The 26100-nt window shown below is 33.9% G+C and overlaps 2 protein-coding genes across 3 annotated transcripts in view; both read left to right on the forward strand.

Annotated features, from left to right (window-relative positions):
- The window catches only part of EMC2 (ER membrane protein complex subunit 2), a 52398-nt gene extending 49398 nt beyond the window's left edge, over positions 1–3000 (forward strand). For both annotated transcript variants that reach the window (XM_004327916.3, XM_019942260.2), the window contains one exon: positions 2829–3000. The gene's annotated coding sequence lies outside the window, so the exon portion shown is untranslated. The remainder of the gene's footprint in view (positions 1–2828) is intronic.
- Positions 3001–12458: 9458 nt separating this feature from the next.
- TRHR (thyrotropin releasing hormone receptor) overlaps positions 12459–26100 on the forward strand; it is a 562879-nt gene continuing 549237 nt past the window's right edge. The window contains exon 1 of the mRNA XM_033842840.2: positions 12459–12578. The gene's annotated coding sequence lies outside the window, so the exon portion shown is untranslated. The remainder of the gene's footprint in view (positions 12579–26100) is intronic.

Consider the following 26100-nt stretch of genomic DNA (forward strand, 5'->3'; position numbering starts at 1 on the left):
ACCCTTATGAAAGTAATATTTATCCAACTTTCAACTCTATGTAAAAGGCATAATTTTTAGAGAGCATAGATAATAGGAATGAAGGGGTTTCAGTGGCTTAGTTATTTTTACTTTAGGGAAAAATAAGAATATCTAAACTATCTTTAGAAGCAAATTTTTTACAATTCTCATATCTCATTACTCCTCAGTAATAATAATTAGAATTTCTTTTTCCTTTTTTTCTCTTTTCATAGTGAACAACCATTACACTACCTTTAGCAGTATTTTGCATGTTTCGCAATAGAATAGAAAGAACTTTGAGAGTTAACCACTTTATTCAGACACAAATCAGTTTTTAAAATAGGCAGTTGTTCATTCAGAGCAAATATTGTTAATATTAGTTTGTAATTTATATACATAACTTATATATTACATATAGAACTACATATATACATTTTAATTAATTAATTACCAACATAATACAGAGACTCCAGCATGCTCGTTATTGCTTTATTTGCACAAATTGGAGATCATGGAAGAATTGACAACCTGGAAGTCTTAAGGAAGAAAACTATTGTCAGTATCAGCTTTTTAACCTTTTGAGTTATTCTGTTAGTAAATTATTCTCCACATCTAGTCTAATTCTTTCATTTTGCAGTTTTTTTCATTTTATTTTGCCCTGAGTAATGGGCAGATGTGAAATAACTCTTCCCATATGAAGATAATTCTTATAAATTAATAATTGTTATCACAAGATACACTGTTTTTGCCCATGAATTTAGTGACCATTTTCAACACAATCAGACATTCCAGATTTGTTTGCTATAAAGAAAATAGTGCCCACATATTATTCCACTACCTTTCTTCCCTTTAATCTCCTCCCATGAGTCACTAGCGTAGTGTTTACTTTAGCAGTATTTTTGTAATAAGTAATTTAGTGTCCCTTATAACTGTCAGCCTTTAGTTTCACTTTATTTTTTCTAATTTTAATACCTCCTTGCCAGGAATCTTTTATTTATTAAGTACATTGTTAATGTGTAATAATTTATAAAATTCAATTATATATAATGATAATCTCATTGTGGCAGACAGTTGCCCACCCAACTGCTTTTACCTTCTTCCTTGTTGACTGTATCCTATATTGTTCAGATAGGAGCACAGATCCCTGTTATTCCACGAGGTTTGGACCTTACCCTCAGCCCCAAGGGAAGTATCATGATTGATCTGAAAGAGAAGTGGTTTCATTCCATATGGTCCGTGATATGCCAAGGCAGAACTTTTTGCATTGAAGGAAATATTCCATATTTGTGCTACCTAATGTGGTAGCCACTAGCTGTATGTGGCTATTAAGCACTTGAAATGTAGCCAGGACAACCGAGAAATGGAATTTTTTATTTAATTTTAATTTTAATAGCTGCATGTGACTCATGGCCACCATATTTGAAAGTGCAGATATCCAAAATCTGGGCATGTGGCCTAATTAGGGCTAATGAAATGAACAGAAGCTGTGGGGAAGGGCCTTTCTTTCAAATTAAAAAGTCAAAGTTTTGTGAGCTGAGGCTTTTTGCTTCTTCTGGCCATGAATGCCAACAACAAGCCTGGAGGTATAATAGCCATCTTACAAGCATGAAATAGCAAATATGAGAATTAAAGCTGTATTTCAGAGATGGTTCCGTAGAAAGATTACTGGGAGCCTGGGTCCCTGATTGGCTCAACACTTGAACCAACAAGAGCAATTGCTAGCTTCCGCACTAACTAAATGAGAAAAATAAACTCTTGATTGTTAAGCCATTGTTTTTATTTTTTGTTACTTTAGCCATATATGTTTCTGACTAATATATCCATCATTCAGCTTTTTTTTTAAGATGCAAAACTCTTATCTTAGACACGCTAGGGATGCTATTTTAGAATTTAATGATTTAAAATTAAGTAGATAATTACATGTAACAAAAGAAGTAGTATCTTGTTCCAACTCAGCACCTAGTATTTAAGCCAACAGAGGTGAGAAAAAGGCATATTTAGAGTGTCTTTAATCATGAGGATAATATTGACTTGGGAACAGAGGAGGACGTAGAAAAAGTTGAAATGGAAAATCAATGTTTCAATATGTTGGAAGCATACAATTTTTATTATCAGATATTTAGAAGAATTTTTTTTCTTTAATTCTATAATCCCTTTATTCTCAAAGTAACATTTAAATTCAAAGAACTATAGTAGGAGTGTAGGAGGGACTTTAGAGAGATTTAGTTGTTCTGCATTTTAGGATGAGGAAGTGAGGTTCTGAGAAATTAAGCTCTTCTGTGACAGAGCAGGTAATTGGACCAGGATGTCAGGCATTCCCAAGTCAGTGCTCCTTCTAGCATATTCTAAGGCATATGTCTAGTCTCTGATAGGTTGTTCCTTGACAAAAATGAGAGCCAGATATATCTAAGGGACATTGCTTGTTAGCAGAGCAAGGACTAGAATTCAGATTTTCTGGCTTGTAAAAGAATTTTTTAATGGAATAATGAAGTCAGAATTTCAGTTTTAATTAAATTGAATTTAAACAAAATTACCCATTAAAGATGTTACTTCTTTTATAGTTAATAGAAGTATTTCAAACTATTTAGAACTATTTCAAACCTCTTTCACTTTGAACCTGTAATTTATCCTATCTCTCTTCTCATTCTTGGCAAGTAACCTCTTTTATAGGCTGAATTGTGTCTTCCCCAAAATTTCATATTTGAAGTTCTAAGCCCTGGTGCCTCTGAATGTGACTTTATTTGGAGATTGAGTCTTTAAAGTGGTCATTAAGTAAAATTAGGTCATATTGGTGAGCCCTAATTCAATATGATTGATATCTTTATAAGGAGAGATTAGGACACAGACATACAGCGGAAGGACCATGAGAAGATGAAGAGAAGATGTCCATCTACAAGATAAGGAGAGTTTCCTCAGAAGAAACCAACCCTGCTGACACCTTGATCTTGGACTTCTGGCCTTTAGAACTGTGATGAAATAAATTTCTGTTGTTTTAAGACACCCAGTCCTCTGTGTACTTTATTAAGGCAGCCCTAGTTAACTAACAAGGCTCTCTTACTGTTTCACAGAGAAAAAGAGAAGTTATGAGATAAAAACATACCCAGTATGACATTCTTGTGCCCAAATTCACCTCTTTTCCTCTTAGAGTAAAAGAAATTGGCCCTACCCTTTTCTGAGCTATTTCCCACCACTGTCTTCCTCATTTTTTATGCTTTAGACATACTTTAGCTTCATGAATTTGCCACACTCCCTTCCTGACTTCCCAAAACTTTGTCTTTTCTTCACATTTGTCCTTAAACTATTTTTTTCTTCATTACCTCTTCTCTTTTTTATTTCAACTAGATTATTCCTGTTAACACTAAAATATGCTCAGTTTGCTACCACTTTTTAAAACATCTTCCTTCATTTCCACAGTCCCACTCCAGCCACTACCCATTTTTCTCTTTTTACAGCCAAATTTCCTCACTTGTCTAAACTCATGTCTGTTTTCCCATTCTTTAAATTGCTCCAGTCTGGCATTCCCTTCACCCCCTGCATTGTTCCTTTGAAATAGTTTAGTTCCATGTCACCAATCTAATGGACATGTTCAGTCTTTTAAGTCATGCCATGTTCCATACCTCAAATCTATCCACGCTTCTCCATTTCTATTGCCACCACTACCCTACACCAAGCTACCATTACTGACTCCTAGACTACAACAGTGGCTAGAGAGCATCTTCACTTCCCCTGCTCCATTCTTCACTACAATTAGAATGTGACAAAACATCGCTAATAATGCCTTTTTACCCTCCCCCTCTTTAAAACTCTTCAGTTGTTTCCCATTTGTTGCCTTAAATATGACCTTTGAGGTTCTATATGCTGTCAGAACCAGGAAGGAAGATTCAGATTTTCTTAACTGTAAACTGTCGTCCTCTACTCTTCCCCTTTGTTTCTGAATTTAGCTACGCTTAAATTCAGTGGCCTTGTTATGCTTCCTTCTACAAACTTGGTACTTGTTGTTCCCTCTCTATAAAACAAAGCCTTCCTTAACTCATCTTTCAGAGGTCACACCCCTCTTTTTTTTTTCCTACTGTATTTTAAAGACAATGTCTTATTTTAAAATACTTTAAGACTCACAAGAAGTTGCAAAAGCAATACAGAGAATTCCCATGTACTGGTAAACTCCCTATTATCTTATGTAACCTTAGTACATTGTTAAACCAGGAAATTGACATTGCAGCAGTATTATTAACTCAGGTACAGACTGTATTCAGATTTCACAATTTTTACATGCCTTTTTTTTCTTTTCTGTTTATGAAGTGTTACATATGTAGATTCATTTTACCATCACCACAATCAGGATATAGAATGTATATCACAAAGGAACTTCTTCTTGCTGCTCCTTATTAGGTTACATGTTACATCCTCATCTAACTCTAATGCCTGCTGTCCACTGATTTGTTTCTCTGTTGCTATAATTTTCTCACTGTAAAAATGTTATATCAGTGGAGTCATACAATTTGTAACCTTTTGAGACTGACTTCTTTAACTCAACATGTTGCCCTTTAGCTCTATGAGTGTTGTTGTATGTGTCAATAATTTGTTCCTTTGTATTGCTAAATAATATTCCATTGTATAGATTTATCACAGTCTGGTAATGCATTCACCATGGAAAGACATTTGAGTTGTTTACACAATGAAGTGGGCTTTATTCCAGATATGCAAGACTCTTGCTTTAATATTTGAAAATTGGTCAATGTAATTTATCATATTAAGAAGAAAATAAGAAAAAGTACATGATCATGTCAACTGATCAGAAAAAAGCATTTGAAAAAATTCAATACCCATTTATGATGAAAAAAACAACTCAGCAATAGAAGGAAACTACCTCAATTTGATAAAAAGCATCTACAAAACTTACACCTAGCATGCTACTCAATGAAAGACTAAATACATTAAGATGGGAAGAAGACAAGGATATGCACTTACCACATCTGTTTGTTATAGTACTTGATGACTTCGCTGGTGCAGTAAGATAAAGGAATAAAAAGCATACAGATTGGAAAGGAAGAAGTAAAACTCTCTGTTTACAGATAACCTGATGGTCAACATGTAAAATCCCAGGAAGTCTCCAAGAACATCTTGGAACTAATAAGTGAGTTTAGCAAGATCACAGAATAATACAAGGTCAACAAAAATTTTTATGCTAGCAATGAAGACATTTTCACTTACAAGTTGCTAAAAAATACAGTATTAAGTATAAATTTAAGAAAATCTGTGGGATATGTTTGCTGAAAACTACAAATGCTAATGAAAGAAGAGCTCAATACATGGAGAGACATACCATATTCATGGATTGGGAGGCAACATAGTAAAGACACCAATTGTACTCCAGATGATCTGTGGGTTTAATACAATTTCTATCCTGAAGGATTCTTTGCAGATAGACTTTCTAAAATTTATATGAAAAGGTAGAGGAACAAGAATAGCGTACACAATTTTGAGAATGAAGATAAAGTTGAAGGAATTAGACTGCAAGATACCAAGACTTACTATGTAGCTACTACAGCAGTCAGGAAAGTATGGTATTGTTACTGATTGTGTGGTTTTGCCAGAGTGATAGACACATAGAACATGGAACAGAATATAGAGTCCAGAATAGACTCACACCAGTTTGGCAAACTAATTTATTCAGTGGAGGAATTGTGCTGGGACGATTGAATATTCAACAAATGGTGTTGGAACAGTTGGGAATCTATAGCAAAAAAACCCCTAAACCTAGACCTCACACCTTAAAAAAATATTCAGAATGGGTCATGGATCTTAATGCATTGTGTAAAACTAAAATTTTTAGGAAAAAAACATGAAGAAGCCCCTTTGACCTAGGGTTAGGCCAAAATTCTTCAGGTAACAAGGTGTAATCTTTATTTAAAATATGAATAAATTGAACTCTGTAAAAAAAATTTTTTGTTCTGAGAAAGACCCTGTTAAAGAAGTGGAAAGACAAGCCATGGACAGAAAATACTTGCAAACATATTCAATAAAGGACTTGTGTCCAGAATATATAAAGAACTTTTAAGATTTAATAGAAGACAATCCAATTAGAAAATAGGCAGAAGACTTGAACAGACATTTCAACAAAGAGGCTGTGGTGGTGGCACATGAAAAGATGTTCAACATAATTAGCTATTATTAGGGAAGTGCAAGTTGCAGCTATAATGAGATACCACTGAAAACCTATTAGAATGGCTAAAATAAAACAACTCTGTGCTGATGATTATGCAAAACAATTTGGAAATGTCAAATGTTTAGCTTCTCTGGTTTTTCATATACTTTTATATTATCACATACCTTTCATTTGAAGCACTTATCATTTTAATCATTTTCAGGTGATTCCCACCCCACCCCCACCCCACCCCCCTGCTGTAGATTCTTTAATTATGTGAGGTCAGAGACCATATCTGTTTTTGCCCACTATTGTCATTCCAGTTTTTAGCATGGAAGCTACACACACACACACACACACACACACACACACACGTTCATATACTCATCTCTCTCCATTTATATATTTGTATTTATTTTTGCACCCAATTGTAATAATCATAATGAGGTGTAGAAGGTATGAACGTTGCATTACAGTAGACATAGTAGAAAGCAAGAATAAATCAAGTCTTCTATACTTATTGTTTCTTAGCATAAAAATATAATTAATAATTAGAAAGATCTTGATGCCCAAAGTTAAATTAGAAACATTGCAACAGACCATTTAATCCACAAATGACCGAATTCCAATAAGGTCAATTGCATCTCTACTATTTAACATAAAAACACAAACATTATAAGAATGCACAGCTAATTTTCAAGTCTAAGTCCTGGAAAAATTCCTCTATCTCAACAAACTGCTGCCAGCAAAACAAACTTAGAGACATTAATTTGACAAATAAGTCACTAATAAGGAAATATGTACTTGCAGATGTCCAAGTAATCATGAACATCTCCAAACAGTGAATGGACAGTAACTTCGAGGAAACCTGAGTTTATGCCTAACAAACTTGAGAGATACACTACTAAAGAATCCCTAATTGCAAATTCAGTTCCTTTTTAGGCAACTTAAATATTACATGAAAACATGGATACGAATTATGTGAAAATGTGATTGTATCAGATGAATGACCCAAAAAGTTGAAGTTGATCAAAAAGCATGTTCTTTAAAAACTCTAGGTAACAATGTGTACCAAAATATCACATCAATTTAAAATCAATTTGAAGCTCTCCAGAGTGGTAACTGTAGAGTGGTTTCAAGACTTGGCCTCAAATGACAGCTGATTTTGGATCCAGTTTCACTATACTGGTCTACGTGTCATACTCGGTATGACAGAGAGAACTGGACACAACACAGCTCCACTGGTTGATAATTCCCCAATGTCCCCCCTAGTCTGACTTTAAAAAATACGGGAATAAATATGACTACAGTTCTTGTGAGGGGAATCAAAGTTGTGTGGTTCCAGATAAAAACAATTGAAGAAAACTGTCTTGCTAAAAAGAGCTTCAAGTAACATGATATATATGCTGATTTTAAAAAAAACTAATGACTTTTGGGAAATAGACATGGTGCAAAAGTTTGCATCACAAATGGCACCCAAGAGTCAGAACTCTGATGCTTGCACAAATGCAATCTTAATATTAGAATGAGAGGGAGTTCTAAAAAACAAGTTTTAAAGATGTAAAAATAGTTAAATACAATATTTTTTTTCCATGGGGTGGGAGTTACTGCTAAATATTTCATTTTTCTGCGTGTGATTTCTCTAAAGTTTTTCCCACAAGACACTATTTACTAGTCTAAAGAGAATCATAATACAGTATTTTCTGTTAATTATATCCCAATTTAGCTTAGCAGCTTTAAACTTAATTTTCTATTAACAAATCTCAAATATCATTAGACTAGTTTTTGAATTAACAGTCATTGATTAGAAGTAACAAAAAATGATTTTCAATTGTATTCTTTTCCTTCTACAATCTTATAGAAGTACGCCACCTAGAGTAAATTTTGTAATTTTTAAAGTATAAAAACTGCTGGGCTGGTTTTATTCTAAACTACAAAAAGTAGGCACATTTTAATCAAAATCAAGCTAAATATTATAATGTGGAATTTTTCATATATTTTCTGTTTTGATGTGACTTTCTTAATATTACTGTATATAAAATAGACTGTTTTTCAGTAGTTCCAGATTAAGCAATTTACACAATGTGCCCTCTCGAGATGGTTAACAAATCAAGTTCAGGAGTTATCATTTTTGAAACCTGATTCAGTGACATTAGGTAATCTTAACATGCTATTACCAACTAAAATAACTATGGAAATATTTGAGAGAGAATATAAATAATGAGTTTTGGATATATACATAAGTACACACACAGTACACTAGGCAATGTTAAAAATCATTGACTTTATTTTCTTTTTTCCCCCAACTTTATTGAAATATAAATGACATATAACATTGTGTAAGTTTAAGATGTACAAAGTAATGATCAGATACACATATGTATTGCAAATTATTTACCACAATAAGGTTAAGTAACACATCCTTAACCTCATATAATTACTATTTTGTTGTTGTTACAGTGAGAACACTTAAGGTTTACTCTCACAACAACCTTCAAGTATGCAATACGGTATTGTTAACTATAATTCACACTATACATTAGATCCCCAGAAATTATTCATTTTAGAATTAAAAGTTTGTGCCCTTTGTCCAGCATCTCACCGTTTCTTCTGATCTCCAGCCTCTGGTAGCCATCAATCTATTCTCTGTTTCTATGAGTTTGACGTTTTTAGATTCCACATATAGTGAGATCATATGGTATTTGTCTTTCTCTGACTTATTTCACTTAGCTTAATGCCCTCAAAAGCCATCCATCTTGTCACAAATGGCAGGATTTCCTTCTTTTTTATGGCTGAATTATATTCCATTACATATATATATATATATTCCATTGCATATATATATATATATATATATATATATATACATTTTCTTTATTCATCCATTGATGGACACTTGGATTGTTTCCATGTCCTGGCTATTATGAATAATGCTGCACTGAACATGGGAGTGCAGATATCTTTTCAAGGTAGTAATTTCATTTCCTCTAGATATATATTCAGAAGTGGGATTGCTGGGTCATATGGTAGTTCTGTTTTTAATTTTTTAAAGGAATCTCCACACTGTTTTCCATTGACTGTTTCAATTTACATTTCCTACCAACAGTGTACCAGGATTCCTATTTCTCCACATCCTCTCCAGCATGTGTTATCTCTGGTCTTTCTAATGATAGACATTCTAACAGGTGTGAGGTGGTATCTTATTGTGGTTCTGATTTGCATTTCCCTGTTGACTATTGATATTGAGCACTCTTAAACTTGGTGGCCACTGTATGTATGTCTTCTTTGGAAAAAGAGTTTTTGCCCATTTTTAAATTGGGTTTTCTTTCTTTCTTTTTTTGCTATTGAGGTGTGTGAGTTCCTTATATTTCTTAGGTTGCCTTTTCATTTTGTTGATTGTTTCTTTTGCTGTGCAGAAGTTTTTTAGTTTGATATAGTCTTACTTGTTGATTTTTGCTTTAGTTGCTTGTGTTTTTGGTGTCATATCCAAAAAATTATTGCCAAGACTGATGCCAAGGAGCTTTCTCAGTGTTTTCTTCTAGGTATTTTCTGTGTTTAAGGCCTTAGTCCATTTCAAGGTAATTTTTGTGAGAAGTGTAAGATAGGCATCCAGTTTCATTCTTTACATGTGGATATCCAGTTTCCCCAGCATCATTTATTGAAGAAACTATTCTTTCCCCATTGAGTATTCTTGGTTCCTTGTTAAATATTTGTTGAGCTTTTGTGCATGGATTTATTTCTGAGAGCTCTCTATTCTGATTTATTGGTCTATGTGTCTGTTTTTATGCCAGTGCCATACTGTTTTCATTACTACAGCTTTGTGATATAGTTTGGAATCAGGACGTGTTATGCTTCCAACTTTGTTCTTTCTCAAGATTGATTTGATTAATCAGGGTCTTTTGTGGTTCGATAGGAATTTTAGGATTGTTTTTTGTTTCTGTAAAAGTTTTCATTGGAATTTTCATAGGGATTACACTGAATCTATAGATGGCTTTGGGTAGTATAGACATTTTAACAATATTAAGTCTTCTGATCCATAAACATGGAATATCTCCCATTTATTTGTATCTTTAATTTTTTTCATCAATGTCTTATAATTTTCAGTGTACAAATCTTTCACTTTCTTGGTTAAATTTATTCCTAAGTATTTTATTATTTTTGATGCCATTGTAAATGGGATTGTTATCTTTATTTCTTATTAAGATAGTTCATTGATAGTGTATAGAAACAACTGATTTTTATATGCAGATTTTACTGAATTTATTTGTTCTCATCTGACTTGGTATCAGGATAATGCTGGCCTTCTAAAATAAGTTTGGGAGTGTTTTCTCCTCTTCCGTTTTTGGGAAGAGTTTGAGAAAAGTTGGCATTAATTATTCTTTAAATGTTTGGTAGAATTCACCAGTAAAGTCATTAGTTCCTGAGCTTTTCTTCATTAGGAGATTTTTGATTACTGATTTAATCTCCTGACTAGTATTTGGTCTGTTCAGATTTTCTGTTTCTTCCCAATTTAATTTTGGTAGGTTGTATGTTTCTAGGAATTTGTCCATTTCTTTTAGGTTGTCCAATTGTTGGTGTATGATTGTTCATAGTAGTTTCTTAGGACCCTTTGTATTTCTTTGGTATCAGTAGTAATGTCTCCTCTTTCATTTATAATTTTATTTATTTAAGTCCACTCTTCTTTTTTCTTGGAAAACCTAGCTAAAAGTTTCTGAATTTTATCTTTTTACAAAGCCAACTCTTAGTTTCACTGATTTATTTTTCTATTGTTTCCTTATTCTCTATTTCATTGTTTTCTGCACAGATCTTTATTATCTGCTTACTTCTGCTAACTTTGGGCTTAATTATTTTTCTTTTTCTAGTTCCTTGAGGTGTAAAGTTAGGATATTTATTTAAAATCTTTCTTTTTGTAATGTAAGCATTTATTGTTATGAACTTTTCTTTTGCATAGCATTTACTGCATCACATACATTTTGGAATGTGGTGTTTCCAATATCATATGTTTTGATACATTTTCTAACTTATCTTTGATTTCATCTTTGACTCATTAGTTTTTCAGGAGTGTATTGTTTAATTTCCACGTGTTTGTAAAATTTCCAGCTTTCCACATGTTATTGATTTCTAGTTTCGTATCATTGTGACCAAAAAAGATACTCAGTGTGGTTTCATTGTTTTAAATTTGCTGAAACTTTTGTGACCTAACATATGATCTATTCTGGAAAATGTTCCACATGCACTTGAGAATGTATATTTTGCTGCTGTTGAATGGAATGTTCCATATATGTTTTTAGGTCCTTTTGGTTTAGAGTACAGTTTAAGTTCCACATTTCCTTATAGATATTCTGTCTCCATGATATATCCATTGTTGAAAGTGAGGTATTGAAGTCTCCTCCTATTATTGTATTGCTGGCTATTATTTCTTTCACATATGTTAGCATCTGCTTAATATATTTAGGTACTCTGTGTTGGGTTCATATATATTTATAATTGTTATAGCCTCTTGATGAATTGACCCCTTTATCATTATATAATAACCTTAGTTTCCTGTTACAGTTTTTAACTTAAAGTCTATTTTGTCTGATATAAATATAGCTACCCTGCTCTCGCTTGGGTTTCAGTTACATGATATATATTTTTTCATTCCTTCTCTTTGAGACTATGTGTGTCCTTGAAGTTGAAATGTGTCTCATTTAGGTATCATATAGTTGGGTCTGGGTTTTTAAAAATTCATTTAGTCACTCTACACCTTTTGATTGGAGATTTAATCCATTTACATTTAAAGAAATTATTGATAGGGACTTACTACTGTCATCTTTTTAATTGTTTTCTGGCTCTTTTGTAGTTTTTTTGTTCATTTCTTCCTTTCTGTCTTCCTTTGTAAGTTGATTATTTTCCATAGCAGTATACTTTGATTCCTTTCTTTTTATGTTGTGTGTATCTAGTATAGTTTTTTGTTTTGCATTTATCCTGAGGCTTACATAGAGCATCTTAATGGATATAGCAGTCTGTTTTAAGCTGATAACAACTTAACTTTGATTGTGTACAAAACTCTACCCTTTTACTCCTCTCCCCACATTTTATGTTTTTGATGTCACAATTTATATCTTTATATTGTGTATCTATTAACAAATTATAGTAACTATAACTATATTTACTACTTTTTCCTTTAACCTTTATTGTAGAGTTAAGTGGTTAGCACACAACCATACCATAGTATTAGAGTACTTTGAATCTGACTATATACTAAACGTTACCAGTATGTTGTATATTTTAATATGTTTTCATGTTACTAATTAGCATCCTTTCATTTCAGGTTGAAGAACTCCTTTCAGCATTTCTTATAAGGCACATCTAGTGGTGATTAACTCCCTCAGCTGTTGTTTGTTAGGAAAGTGTTTATCTCACCTTCATTTCTGATGGACAACTTTGCCAGGTAAAGTATTTGTGGTTGGCAGTTTTTTTCTTTCAGCACTTTGAATGTATCATCTCACTCTCTCCCACCCTGCAAGGTTTGAGAAGTCCACTGATAACCTTATGGGGGTCCCCTTTTATGAGAGAAAAATATTTTTTCCTTCTGGCTGCTTTTACAATTCCCTCTTTGATTTTAGACAGTTTTATTATAGTGTGTCTTGGAGAAGATTGTTTTGGATTGAAATTTTGGGGTGACCTGTTAACTTAATGAATTTGGATGTCCAAATCTGTCCCCAGGTTTAAGAAATTCTCAGACATTATTTCTTTAAATAAGCTTTCTACCCCTTTCTCCCTCTGGGACTTCAATTATGCCTACGTTGTTTCTCTTAATCTTTTACCATTAGTCCTGTAGGTTTTCTTCATGCCTTTTCATTCTCTTTTTTTTTTTTTTTTTTTTTTTTTTTTTTTGCTTCTCACTGGATAATTTCAAATGATCTGTGTTTGGACTCACTATTTCTTTCTTCTGCTTTGTTTGTGCCATCTGCTCTTAAAGTTCTTATTGACTTTTTCAGTGCAGTCATTGTGTTCTCCAGTTCCAAAATTTTTCTTTGGCTCTTTTTCATGTTTTCTGTTTGTTGAACTTCTTATTTTTTTCTTATATTATTTTCCTGACTTCAATAATTATTTGTGTTCTCTTACAACTCTCTGAGAATCTTTATAACAATTATTTTGAATTCTTTATTGGGCAATTCCTGGATCTCCATTTCTTTGGCATCATTTACTGAAAATTTACTGTGTTCCTGTGGTGGTATCATATTTACCTGATTCTTTATGATGCCAGTAGTCTTGCATAGGTGTCTGCACTTTTGAAGAAGCAGTCACCTCTGCCAGACTTTATGGACTGACTTCAGTAAGAAAAGACCTTCACCTGTGTGGGGCCTGCTGGAACATGATGTGACCCTGGGTCTAGTGGTTCAGGGCACCAAGTGTGCGTGCATGTGGTGGCTCTGGGTCCTGTGGAGGGGTGTACCATCTCAATTGCTTGGCCAACTGGAGTACATAATATCAGAAATTATGTGGTCCTTGGTGAGCACTGTGGGGGATCTTCAGTGGCTGCGAGGGTTATTGGTTCTTCAGCTGTGCTTCCAGGTCCAGTGGCTAGGGACCAAGCCAGTGGTGGTGGCTGGAGTCAGGGGTATGTGGATCTGGGGGCCAGCTGCAGGTTCCTGTGTAACGATAGGGGCTGGTTGCAGGTACACACATAGTGATAGCGGCCAGGGCAAGCAGCGCATGCCAAGGTCAACTGGGCATACTGGCAGTTGGGGGGCCCTGGCTGTCAGCATACACTCCTGTGACTGCAAGGTCTTGCCATGGGTGCATTCAATGCAGCAAAGTTTGGTGACAGGAATCAAACTGGAGGTGTACAAGTGCACAGCTGGAGGAGCTAGCCCCAAGCATGCACATGGCATTGGGGGTCAGCCATGGGGGTCTAAGGCTGTGTTTTGCACTCATGCAGCCACAGAGCCGGGATGCCAGTGCAGATCCCAGGTTCTGATAGGGAGGGAAGTGGGGAGTGAGGAGAGATACTCAGGCATTTGGCATCTGTAAACATGAAAACCTGTGGGGCACAAGCCAGATAAATCTGTAGGGGTTCTGTTGTGGTTGTGCTGGTTTCTTCAGTAGCAAAATCTGCTCGGGTCTTCTGTAGAGGAGTTTGCTGGGGATCATGGTCACTTCCACCGTGTGGCTGATACTGGTAGCCCTTGCCCTTCTTCCTTATTCCTAGCTGTATCTATGTCTCAGCTTCGCCAGTCTCTTGGTGGGCTGAAACTGAAGTGGATTCTTCTTATAGTGAACTGAAAGGCTGGGGAAGCTGATGACTCACCCTGCTCTCTCTTTCCCAGTGAGGGGAACTCTTTCTAGCTGGGGAGTTCCTTCCTGGCCTAGGGAGATGAGGGAGGCAAAATGAAGCTGTTCTTCCTATCCTTTTTGTGTGTTTATTCTCAGGGTTTTTGTTCCACTGTGTTGCTAAAGTTTCTTAAGTGGACTCCTGAGTTCTCCCAGAGCTGGCTTTGTTCATGGATAGCGGTCTAATTGTTGATCCTTGTGGGGAGATGGAGTCTGAGGTCTCCTACTTTGCCATCGTGGTGATGTCACTCCTCAGAATTGACATTTCATAGTGAATGTGATGGGGGAAGGTATCATGAAATTGAGTACAAAATATTTTAGATTTGAAACCAAGGCTATTTGGAGAGTTCTATCTTATCTCTGAGACTCTATCTTATCTCTGCTTTAAAAGATCATTTTCTCTTCTAGTTTTTGTGTCTGTTGATAGGTAATGCTTGGAATTTTTGCTTTGGGAGTTCAAAATTTGAAACAGTTGTGGGCAAACGATGCTTCTTGTAACATCCCACAAGGGATCAGATTTTCTAATGAAATATCGCTTTGATTTATTTGTGTCCTTGTATAGGTGATTTCTACACTTATCCAGAGGAAAAATTCCTGCAGAGTAGAGGTCTTGTCTTCAGTTTCATTTCCTTACATTATCTAACACATACTTTTGCCACAGGGAATGCTTATAAATATTTGTTGATATCATATTTTATCTCCAAGCTAACTGAAGTCAGTGAGGAGAGTCATTCAATTGCTAAACTTTAACAGTCAAATTAGGTTATCAGACTATGAATTTAATTAGCAAAGTTTGAAAACTCTCCATGGTTTTTTTTTTTTAAATTTAGTATGGCAAATTTTATTTAAGGCATAGCAAAGCCTCCCTGATAGCAGTTATGTATTACAGAAGTTCAGAATGAAAGATTTATAAAATCTCTCAACCCACTAAAAATATAAACCAGACAGAAAAATTACCCATTGAGTAATAGTAAATGTCAGTGTTTAAAAAAAAAACTAACTTATTTTTTAGTTACAAGGGACACATGCATTTTATTTATAATATAGCTTCAAGACTTTAAATATGCTGCCCAGAATATCTTCCAGTTGCTATAGGGAGTTCTGTTATTCGTCAATGTAGGGTTTCCTACTTGGCAGCATTATGTATTTATGATGGCATCTGTGTTTGCTGGTTGTTGCATTTGCAGTGGAACTTGTATTTCAGCCAGTTGAAGAGGGAGGGAAAAAGAAAGTAAATTAAACCTGACTTCTTGGCAATGAAGTAGTAGCTTCTTATTACTTGGACCCATATATTCCAAGAACACCAAATGTAACTGCAGTTGTGTGCCATAGTTACTCTACCTATAATTGACTACATTTGCATTGTAATAAACTTGTATAATAATATTAAAACCAAAAAGTTAAAAACTAAAATATTATGTCTTGTCAGTTGACATGCACTTTTCAAGCAGAATTTTAATATGGGAAATTAGCTATTAGAATGATGCTTATTTTTTCCTGGTCAAAGAAAAATTGTCATTATCATCAATATCATTTTGTAAGCTTTCATTTACTTAAACTAAGTGAAAATCTAAATGAACTAATTAAAAAAGGTTTTCCTCAACTTTTATGAGAGAAACAGAACAGAAAATAAAAGTGAACTTATTAATATGTAGAATTTCTTTTTAAAAACAACTAGTATATTTTAGAGTTAGTGTACATTTATCTCAAGCCAATATCCCAAACCCATATACATCTACCACATTAACCTGTAATATTTGATGTTCGTAAAGGTTATCTTCAGATATCCCAAGAACTACCTTTTTAATATTAAGAACCTAGAAACATCTTCTTAGCATTGATTCTTAATATACACAACCGAGAATTAACTCCTTAATGTTGACATATGAAATTATATTCGTTATAATTTCTAGGTTTGTGAATTGTGTTCATTTTAATTTATGTAATTCATTTTATTTTTTAAACACTGGCAGTCTCTGAGTCATAGTTTAGTTAAATATCTATTAAGTTAACTTTTAACTTTGTGTTTACCCCAACTGTGTTGCACAATTATATTCCCTGTTCTCTGGAAGCTTATGAAATGGATACACTGGTGGTACCATTATGCATAAAACAGAAGTGAATATGGCGACAAAAATATAATATTTAGATCTTGCCCTCAAGATGCTTACAGTTTAGTTTGAAAGACAGTGAATAAGAATGAAAATTCTATTAGTGTACACAGGAAATAACTGTCCAGTAGAATAATATGTGAGTAATTCTTATTGCCTAGTGACTTAATATGTTAGTGCCTACAGCTTCAGATGAAGATGTCATTGCAGTTCAGAAGGTTCTGTAAAAACTTGAGGGAAGGGGAGAGACTTGGCCTTGATACTGAAAGATGGGTAGTTTTAGATCAAGTGTTGGCATTCTAGGTTGGGGTAACAATTTATGCATCAGTATTAGAGAGGAGAAAACCACCTTCTAGAGGCACAGTGGCTAGGCCTTTTTTGCTAGGATGAGAGTTTAGAGAAGTAAGTATAGAGAAAGAATGGGGGGAAGTATTAATTATTAGAACAAATGTTTCTCTAGCACTTTACAATTTATAAGGGATTTCTATGTAATTCTCATTTAATCTTAAATACCTGTGATGTAGTATCTTTATTACTTCTATTTTTAAAATAAATCTAGAACTAAGGCAACTGGGAATTATTGTTACAAAATAAAAATGAACAAAATATAAATGTAAGCTTTGATAGTCTAAAGAGAAAATATAACAAAAATTAGGTTAGAGTGGAAAAAATTGTTAATCTTTCATTGTAAGGAGATGGTTTAAAGGTAAAACATATAGTTTCAAAAGTGACATCAAAGATTTTTATAATTTTTTTTCTTACCTTTAGAGAGATCTTTTACTTAGTAACCATATCTTCTGTGAAGATTAAATTTTTATGAATTTCAGTATTGCCTTCTATTTATTTAAAAAAAATTAAATTTAAAAATAATCATGATTCCACCATTTTTTCCTGAAGTTATTTATATTTGCCCTTCTGAAGGACTCCTTTGCAAGCTGTACATGTGCGTAAGAATGTTCAATAAAAGTTGGCAATGATTATTTTGGGATGATGGAATAGTAGTAGATTTTTTAGTTTCTTCCTGGCACTTTTCAGTGTACTTTCTGAACCAAATATGCATCATTTTTTTTTTCTAAAACATTAAAGGCTTTATTCTTAAAATTTAAAAATTCCATACAAGTGCTGTTCTGAGGAATATACTTTGGGAATCACTGATGTAGATAATTATTTCCTAACCTTTTTGGATGAATGATCTCTTTCACAATAATATATGATTTTGCCAACTCAGGAATTTAAAAAATTATTTTCTGATTTTCCTATGGCATGTAACAAAGTAATTTAGCAAAAAGTTTTCATAATTATTTTATTTTATTCTCATGATGACATAAGAGAAAATGTTGCTACCTATTAGTATGTCTTCACAAATATAGCATTGATGATAGTGGTTTTTTTTTTTTTTTGCGGTATGTGGGTCTCTCACTGTTGTGGCCTCTCCCGCTGTGGAGCACAGGCTCCGGACGCGCAGTCCCAGCGGCCATGGCCCACGGCCCCAGCCGCTCCACGGCATGTGGGATCTTCCCAGACCGGGGCACGAACCTGTGACCCCTGCATCGGCAGGTGGACTCTCAACCACTGCGCCACCAGGGAAGTCATGATGATAGTGGTTTTCATTACCAGTTAAAATAAGGCCAGATTGGATATAATCATCACAGTCATTTATTTTATTAGCAGTGCTTTTTGAGGTACAAGAAATACTGGTGCACTTTTAAAGAATTTTGATCAGACAGATTAAACTAATGGGTCTGAAGATCATTTTGAGGCAAATTTGCACATTTATCATGTTTTTACTCATTAATGTGTATTTTATTATTTTCTTGTGTTATCTTTCTTCAACCAATGACTGATTATGGGTATAAACTAGGTAATAAGGGACCAAAAACAGATGATTTAAAACTAAGCAATGATTAATACCTTCGTGATGACTGGTAATGCTTTGCTGAGTTATAAACTGACAGTGTCTATGTATGGAGGCCCTTCCTCTGATTTCCAATACTCACTGTACATTCTTACAGCACTTGCACTCCTAGGCTCTCCAGATTTCATTTTACATGGATATTTTTTAAAAATTATTAACGTATTAAGTAGATACTGAAACAGATAACATTGTTAATTTAACATCATGATTCCTTATAAGACCTTTGTGAACCCATGATGATTACTATTTGGGAAATGGCCATACAGAAACTGATATAGGCATAGGCTTCCATGTAATTCTTAAGGAAAAGAGAGAATTTAGAAAGGAGAGTAGAAAGTTAGGTATTAAAGTTTAAGGCTTACTAAAATTTGGGGAGTGGAAGAAGAAAAAATAGTAGAGGATAGAGAACTAAGGAAATACAATTACAGAGGAATAACCATTGAATGAATGACATTACATACTTTATCTCATTTCATACTCAGTTTAAATGAGAAAGTTACAACTACGAAAGATGAATAATTTTCCCCCAGTCACCCAATAAATGGTAGAGCAATGATGATTCAAAGCAAGATCTGTAATAAAGTTCATGCTTTATCCTCCTCAGCATTCCATCTCTCTCATTCAGATATGTCAGAAGAGAATCAGAAGAAGGATGATACAATAAAAATTAAAGGAAGAATTTTAACAAGAAAGTATTCTGCATTAGATGTGGCAGGGGTGTCAGGCAAAAAGAGATCTCAGAAAAGATCACTGGAACTGGCAGAGGCCTTGAAGGGCCAGGTCTAACATCCAGAAAAGGCAAAGCCATATTCTATGGAGTTAAGGGGACTTTCTCTGTTAACACAAGACTTGTGCTTTATGCTACTAGTGTGGTATCTTGCTCATTTTTCCTGGTATCCCTAAGGCTTAGCATAGCATTTTGCCTACAGTAGGCACCAGGCTAAGATCTTGCAAATGTATGACTGATGTAGGTTATAGGTCTAAAAGGTCTTGAAACAGTCTGGTGGATGTTGAAGATCCAAAGGGTGATGGCACTCTGAAGGGCGATCCACAGAAGGACTGATGATTTGAAGATGATGGTAAATGAACATAATATGATGTTAAATGGTGAAAAACAAAGATGGGTGGTATACAAATCATTGGGACCTGCTTCTGGGGACCAAGAAGGTTGTGCCTCTCCCTTACTCTGTCTCTTCCTAGCCACTGTGAATCAGTAATACCACCAAAACCCACAAGTTTGGATGAAGTTGGGGGGGGCGTGTCACAGAAATTTTGGTCTATTTTATTTTTTTTATTTTTTTATTTTTGGTCTATTTTAAATTGATGACAACTTAAAATTTTAAAGAACTTGTTATATAAAAATGTACTAACGATGATAAACGTTTTTACAATAGGTGAAGAAAAAACATTTAGTATAATAACATACACATTTATGAATTTAAAAAAATCAATGAAAATTGGGCAAAGTACATGAACTCGTCATTTAAAGAAGGAGGTACTTAGCAAAATACAGTTCAATAAATATTTATTGAATAAAAAGTAGGCTATGGTAGAATTAGATTTATACCATAAGAAGGAGAAAAAACAAGTAGCTTGATTACCAAGAGCTTTGTATGTCATACTTTGGAGCATGGAATTTATCCTGTAGATGGTTTGAGTCTACTAAAGTGTGTCCACATTGAAGTAACTATTTTATTAGCACTGTAGTTAATGTACTCAAAACAGACTTGAGCTAGTGGAGAAAGGAGGTAGGCAGAGTAGCTCAAGTGAGAAAAAAAATGAAACTATGGTAAGGATAAAAGGAATGAGAGAAAATGGACAGATTTATGAAATATTAAAACTTGTTTTCTAAATAAACTTTTTTTCTTCCAGTTTTATTGAGCTATAATTGACATATAGCACTGTGTAAGGTTAAAGTGTACTGCATAATGATTTGACTTAACAAGCATCATGAAATGGTTACCACAATAAGTTTAGTGAATATCCATCATCTTATATAGATACAAAATTAAAGAAATAGAAAAAATGTTTTTTCCTTGTGATGATAGCTCTTAGGATTTACTCTCTTAGCAGCTTTCATATATAAGATACAGCTGTGTTCATTATATTTCTCATGTTGCAAATTATATCCCTAGTACTTATTTATCTTACCACTAGACGTTTGTACCTTTTGACCACCTTCATCCAATTCCCCCTTCCTACCGCTTCTGGTAACCACAAATTTGATCTCTTTTTTCTGAGTTTGTTTGTTTGTTTTAAACATAGTAAGACCTGATGAAATGAATATGGTAGAAGGTAAGGGATAACAGGGAGTCTAGGAAAAATTCTATTTTTCTCAATAACTTGTGTGACTAGCTTGATGATAAAATGCTTGATAGGAAGTAAACAGGGTATAACGTGTTTATTATAAATTTTTGAAATTGAAAAGCTTCTTTTAAATATAATTTTAAATATTTTTTATTAAGGACTTTAAAAAAGTTTTTTAGAGCACTTTTAGGTTTACAACAAAATTGAGAGGAAGGTATAGAGATTTCCCATATGCCCGTTGTCCCTACATATGCATAGCCATCCCTCATCTCTCACCAGAATGGTACACTCATTACCAAGAATGAACCTACATTGACATCATAATCACCCAAAGTCCATAGTTTACCTTAGGGTTCAGTCTTGGTGTTGTAGATTCTATGGGTTTAGATAAAAATATTATGACATATATCCATCATTGTAATATCATATAGAATATTTTCTCTGCCCTGAAAATCCTCTGTGCTCTGCCTATTTATCACCCCCTTCCTCTGACCCCTGGCAACCACTGATTTTTTGTCTCCATTGTTTTTCCTTTTTCCAGAATGTTTTATTTTTTTAATTTGGAGGTATATGGAGTTATGAATTTTTATGTTAGTCAATTAGTTGTATGTGTAATGCCATCCATTCTCCAAACTAGAATCACAAATAAGATAAAACTTGGATAAAAATTTCAAAATTGCTTGTAAGACTGCATGTTTATTAATACTATAGTCATATCAGAAATAGATATGGAAAGATATTTCCCTGAAGTGTGATTGAAAATACAGTTGTTAAGATTCTGGCCATTAGATTTAGTTCTGGTTGATGTTTAAAATAAAAAAATACTTTTATTAATTTCACATAAAAAGGTTAGAAGGGGTCAGGTGTCATTTAATATTTCCCTTTTGTATCAGGTAATGCAATTTTTGAGTTAGAGGTTCTTTATTGTAACATAGTATCTTTCCTCTGTGTAGAAGTTCATGTTAACCATAGAAGATAAAGAAGCTCATTGCAGATTAATATAGAATTTTCTATGTAAAAAATTTTAAAATTCAGTTTTTATGATACATGGAAATGCTTTCAGTCTGTAAAACATTTTGAAAAATTCATTAAACATGAAAATATATACTGAATTATGATCAGTGTCTTCTGCTTAGGCATTGCCACTTACCCAGATCTGATAGAAAGGTAATTCATAGAAATTCTATTTGTGCACATTCAAATTTGACTTGATTTAGAATATTATAAAATAGAGGAGACTGAATAAAAGAAGAAAAAGAACACCAATTTGTGGCACAAATATAAATGATGACATTATATTACAAGATTAACAAACAGCTTCATTTAATTTTAGATTTTGGTACAACACTTAAAACATTGCTATGGCTCAAAGTAAGTTATTGAATCTGGGTAGCAAGGAAATAAAGAAAATTATTAGCATTGTAACAAAGCCCTGAAACAAAATGTCATTTGGAAAATAGCAAGCTGGCGATATGCCAGGGAGGGAAAAAAATTAGAAACACAAATGTTCCATCAGAGTCTTGGTTTTGAAAATGAATAAAAGAAGTAAATATATTGCCATTTAAGTGTTATACTTATTAGACCTTCATTTCTAAAGAACAAATGACAAAAATAGGATCTGGATTTTTATAGAGTGGGAATAGGAGCTACTGCTCCCTTTCCATTTTAAGTTTGGAAAGTCTCTCAATAATCTAGGATTGTTTCATTTTGCGTTTAAAGTTCGGGTAGGCCAGCCTAAACTAACAAATTACATCAAAGGTAAATCTGGAACAGACTAATGTCATTTAGGACCTACGTTATCATATTATATTTCAAATGTAGTAATCTTCCACTTTTACATACACCAAAAACTGCATATTATTGTTTCAAAATAGCAGAGCAGAAAGTTTTGTAGGTTAAGGCTACAAAGTGAACAAAGTAAAAAACTCATTCAGGGACAACCTTACTTCCCAATATGGTAAAAATAAAATTTTGTTTTGTAACAAATTGTATTGCTTATAGAAAACATTCTGCACCACAAAGCTCTATCTTTTTAATAGTTTAAATTCCCAATGAACAAAGATATTAGTAGGAAAGGAACTCAACAGTACTAAAATCCTTTGAACCTGAGGTAAGAGGTAGAATCTGATTGTACCTACGGTGAAGATGGCCTCCTTAGCTTATCAGGTGTTTTAAGTGTCACTGATTATTTTTCTCTTGCTAAATCTCTAAACACATCTCTGATTTGCTATGGTGTTAGCTGAATTTTTAGGATTATTTAGTTTCACTTTAATCAGTTGAGGACTTAACTACAAATACAGCTTCTTCTTTGATGAGTCAGTAACTGGTTCTTGCATCTTCAAATCTAAGAGTTCTGTTCTCCTGTCATTTGCTTGCCTGACAGTTTTATGCACAGTATGATTTAGTTAAAAGGATATTTAGCATTGTGGTTGATTTGTATTGCATGAAATAAGATAGTCAGCTGGTGGAAGCCAATCAGGCCACACATACTGTATTTAAGACTTAAATACTGAACCTTTATGGTACATATAGCTGTTTTGGAAGTTGCCAAACAAGTCACACAGCCTACGTGCAACAGACTGGGTGTGGTATAAAATGGCCTGAGCTTTCCAAATTTCCTGGCTTTTTTTCCTCTTTTTGGATTACACTAAAACAATTTCCTTCAGGATTGAAGCATCTGGCTAGCTCTTATAGTTTCTTTTTTTCTTATGATTAAGGGAGAAAGATTGATTCAGGGGAAAAAAAGCTATGGCTCAACCCAAAGTCTGTGCTAAGGATAGACCTCAGTGGCACATTTTTGTGACATAAAATTTTACGTTAGGCATGCAAATTATTGATTTGATTTTGATTTTCTCAATTTGCCAATGATTCTATTTCAATATGGGGCCTCTACCTAGTGACGTTTAAAGTAATTCTTTACTGTAATACCCTATAGCTGGGAAAATCATCCAGCTTTACTCTGCACAAAAAATAAAGCTTCTCCATGCCCATGATGCTAGATCTATTATCACACTCATGATGAATTACTGTTGCTTTTGGTAGCACGAAAAACCACAGTCTATTTTTCCTCTCAAGTGGCAGGTCTCTCCTCACTTTTCGTTTTTCTGATTTTAATTCTCTCCCAGCTGCTTATCTCTTCTAATTGTTAACCTTTCCTTAATTATAGGAATCAGCAATGTGCTTTTTGTCAGAACTTTGTTCCTTTAGTGAAATAACAGTCATCAGAAACAGTCACCTTTGGACATTCACATGTGTGTTTACTTATAAAATCAGTTATTATTAAATCAATACATTTGATTTCAAATAGATGAGACTTGTTACGATAACTAAGCAGAACCCTAGTTATTGAAATTGCTTCTTATGTACAATACAGCTTTACCTCTCAAAAAATCAGCCTTCTAACAACATCTAAAAAAACACTGACAGAGGAGATAAATAAAAGCATTGTGTACTTCAGTGATTCCCTGACAGTCCTTTTGTTCTACGCTAGATATAGCAACCCTTGGTTTATTAGAGGCCATTTACTGGTTTTGTTTGTTCGTTTGTTGGTTTTCAGAAGCTTGAGACAGTGTACCTGTACCAATGTACTGCCAGATAAGCAGTGTAGGCCTGGTTTAGCAACATGTACTGACTAAATCAGTTTAGCCTTTCACTGTAGCAAAGGAGCATAGTCATACACAGTATAGAACTGCAGACTCAACATCACAGATCTATAAGCAGTGGAACAGAGTTAAAACAGGATGTATTCTACAACGTGGAAAGCAAGAAAGTTGAGTTTACCATTAAAGGAAGATGGAGACCTGGATGTATATTTCTGGAGATTAGTTACTCTAAACCACCCTTTGAACAGATTTTTAAAAGTTGGATAAAATAAAATCTTATGTATATTTTTTATATATATTACATGTATTATGTATATACTTTTTTTTTGCATTGATGACCTGGCAAAGCAGCCAAATCCAAAAACAGAGTAAACCAGGAACCATAAAAGATAAGTGCCAAACCTAGTTTTGTTCTGAGGATTTCTGCTGAATCCTGAAATACTGGGTTTCCATTTGACAGCTTCTTGGGCCATGGGGGATACTAGTTAAAACTGAAGATCCACCTATGGAAGGAAACCTACCTAATAGGATACCCCTACACAAAGCTGAGATGTATAGGAGTGAAATAAAGATGGAAACACCAAGGAAATTCTCCAGTAATGCTAGGTAAGTGAAGAATAAGTAAACATTTCCTTGAGAATATATAAGTACAAACTGGCCCCTCAATGGCTCTGAAAAGCCTCAAGGAGTTTAGTGGAGAGCTTAGCTTAGAATGTTTCCAGCTGGTAATGCCCCCAGATGACTGGCGGAAACAAATGAAAATTATTTGGAGGAATTCCAACTTCAGTTTAGGCCTCAACCACCAAGGAAAATGAACTTTCATGGTAAAAAAATCATAAAGCACCCAAGGAGACAAGACATCATAAATGAGAATCTACCAAAACAATCAAAACAATAGACCTCCCAAAACTATAAACACTGGAATTATGAGACAGAATGTACAATCATGGTTAATATGATTAAAGAGATAGAAGCTTGAAAACATAAATAGGTAACAAGTAGATTTGAAAATAACTAAATAGAAATTCTAGAAATTATTAACATAATAATTAAAAACAGTGAAAAGATTAACCATCAGATTAGACGCAGCAGAAAAGAGAATTGGTGAAGTAATTTCTGAAGAACTTATCTAAACTACAGTCCAGAGAGAAGTGAAAAACATGATAGAGAAGTTAATAGCTGTGGAGAATTAAGGAAGAATATACTTTTTATCAGAGTTCTAGAAGGAGATTATAGAGTCAATGGGAAAGAGTATTCAAAAAGAATTCCTCAGAATTATTGAAAGACAGTAATCCTCACTCAAATCAAGAAAACCAAATAAATACCAAGATTAAATTAAGAATTTCTCTTCATCAAAAATCACCATAAAGAAATCGAAAGATAAGTTACTGGGAGCCAATACTTGCAATCCATATAACCAACAAGGGATTAGTATCTCTCCAGAATACATATATAACATGTATATACTAGTATGTATAATAAAAATAAAAATTATAATATGTTTATATAGTAGAGAATAATACATGTTATTGTGAATTAATCAGAAAACTACACAGAGAGCAGCTCCATCTAGTAATTCAGGTTATAAACTTCCAAATTATCTTAAACATGCCTCTGAATTATCCTAAACATCCCCCCTGTGTATCTATATCCAATATCTCCCAAGTCCTTGTGATTCTGTCTGAACTGTCTTCTAAATAG

The sequence above is a fragment of the Tursiops truncatus genome, chromosome 17 (genome assembly GCF_011762595.2).
Source record: "Tursiops truncatus isolate mTurTru1 chromosome 17, mTurTru1.mat.Y, whole genome shotgun sequence".
NCBI lineage: Eukaryota > Metazoa > Chordata > Mammalia > Artiodactyla > Delphinidae > Tursiops > Tursiops truncatus.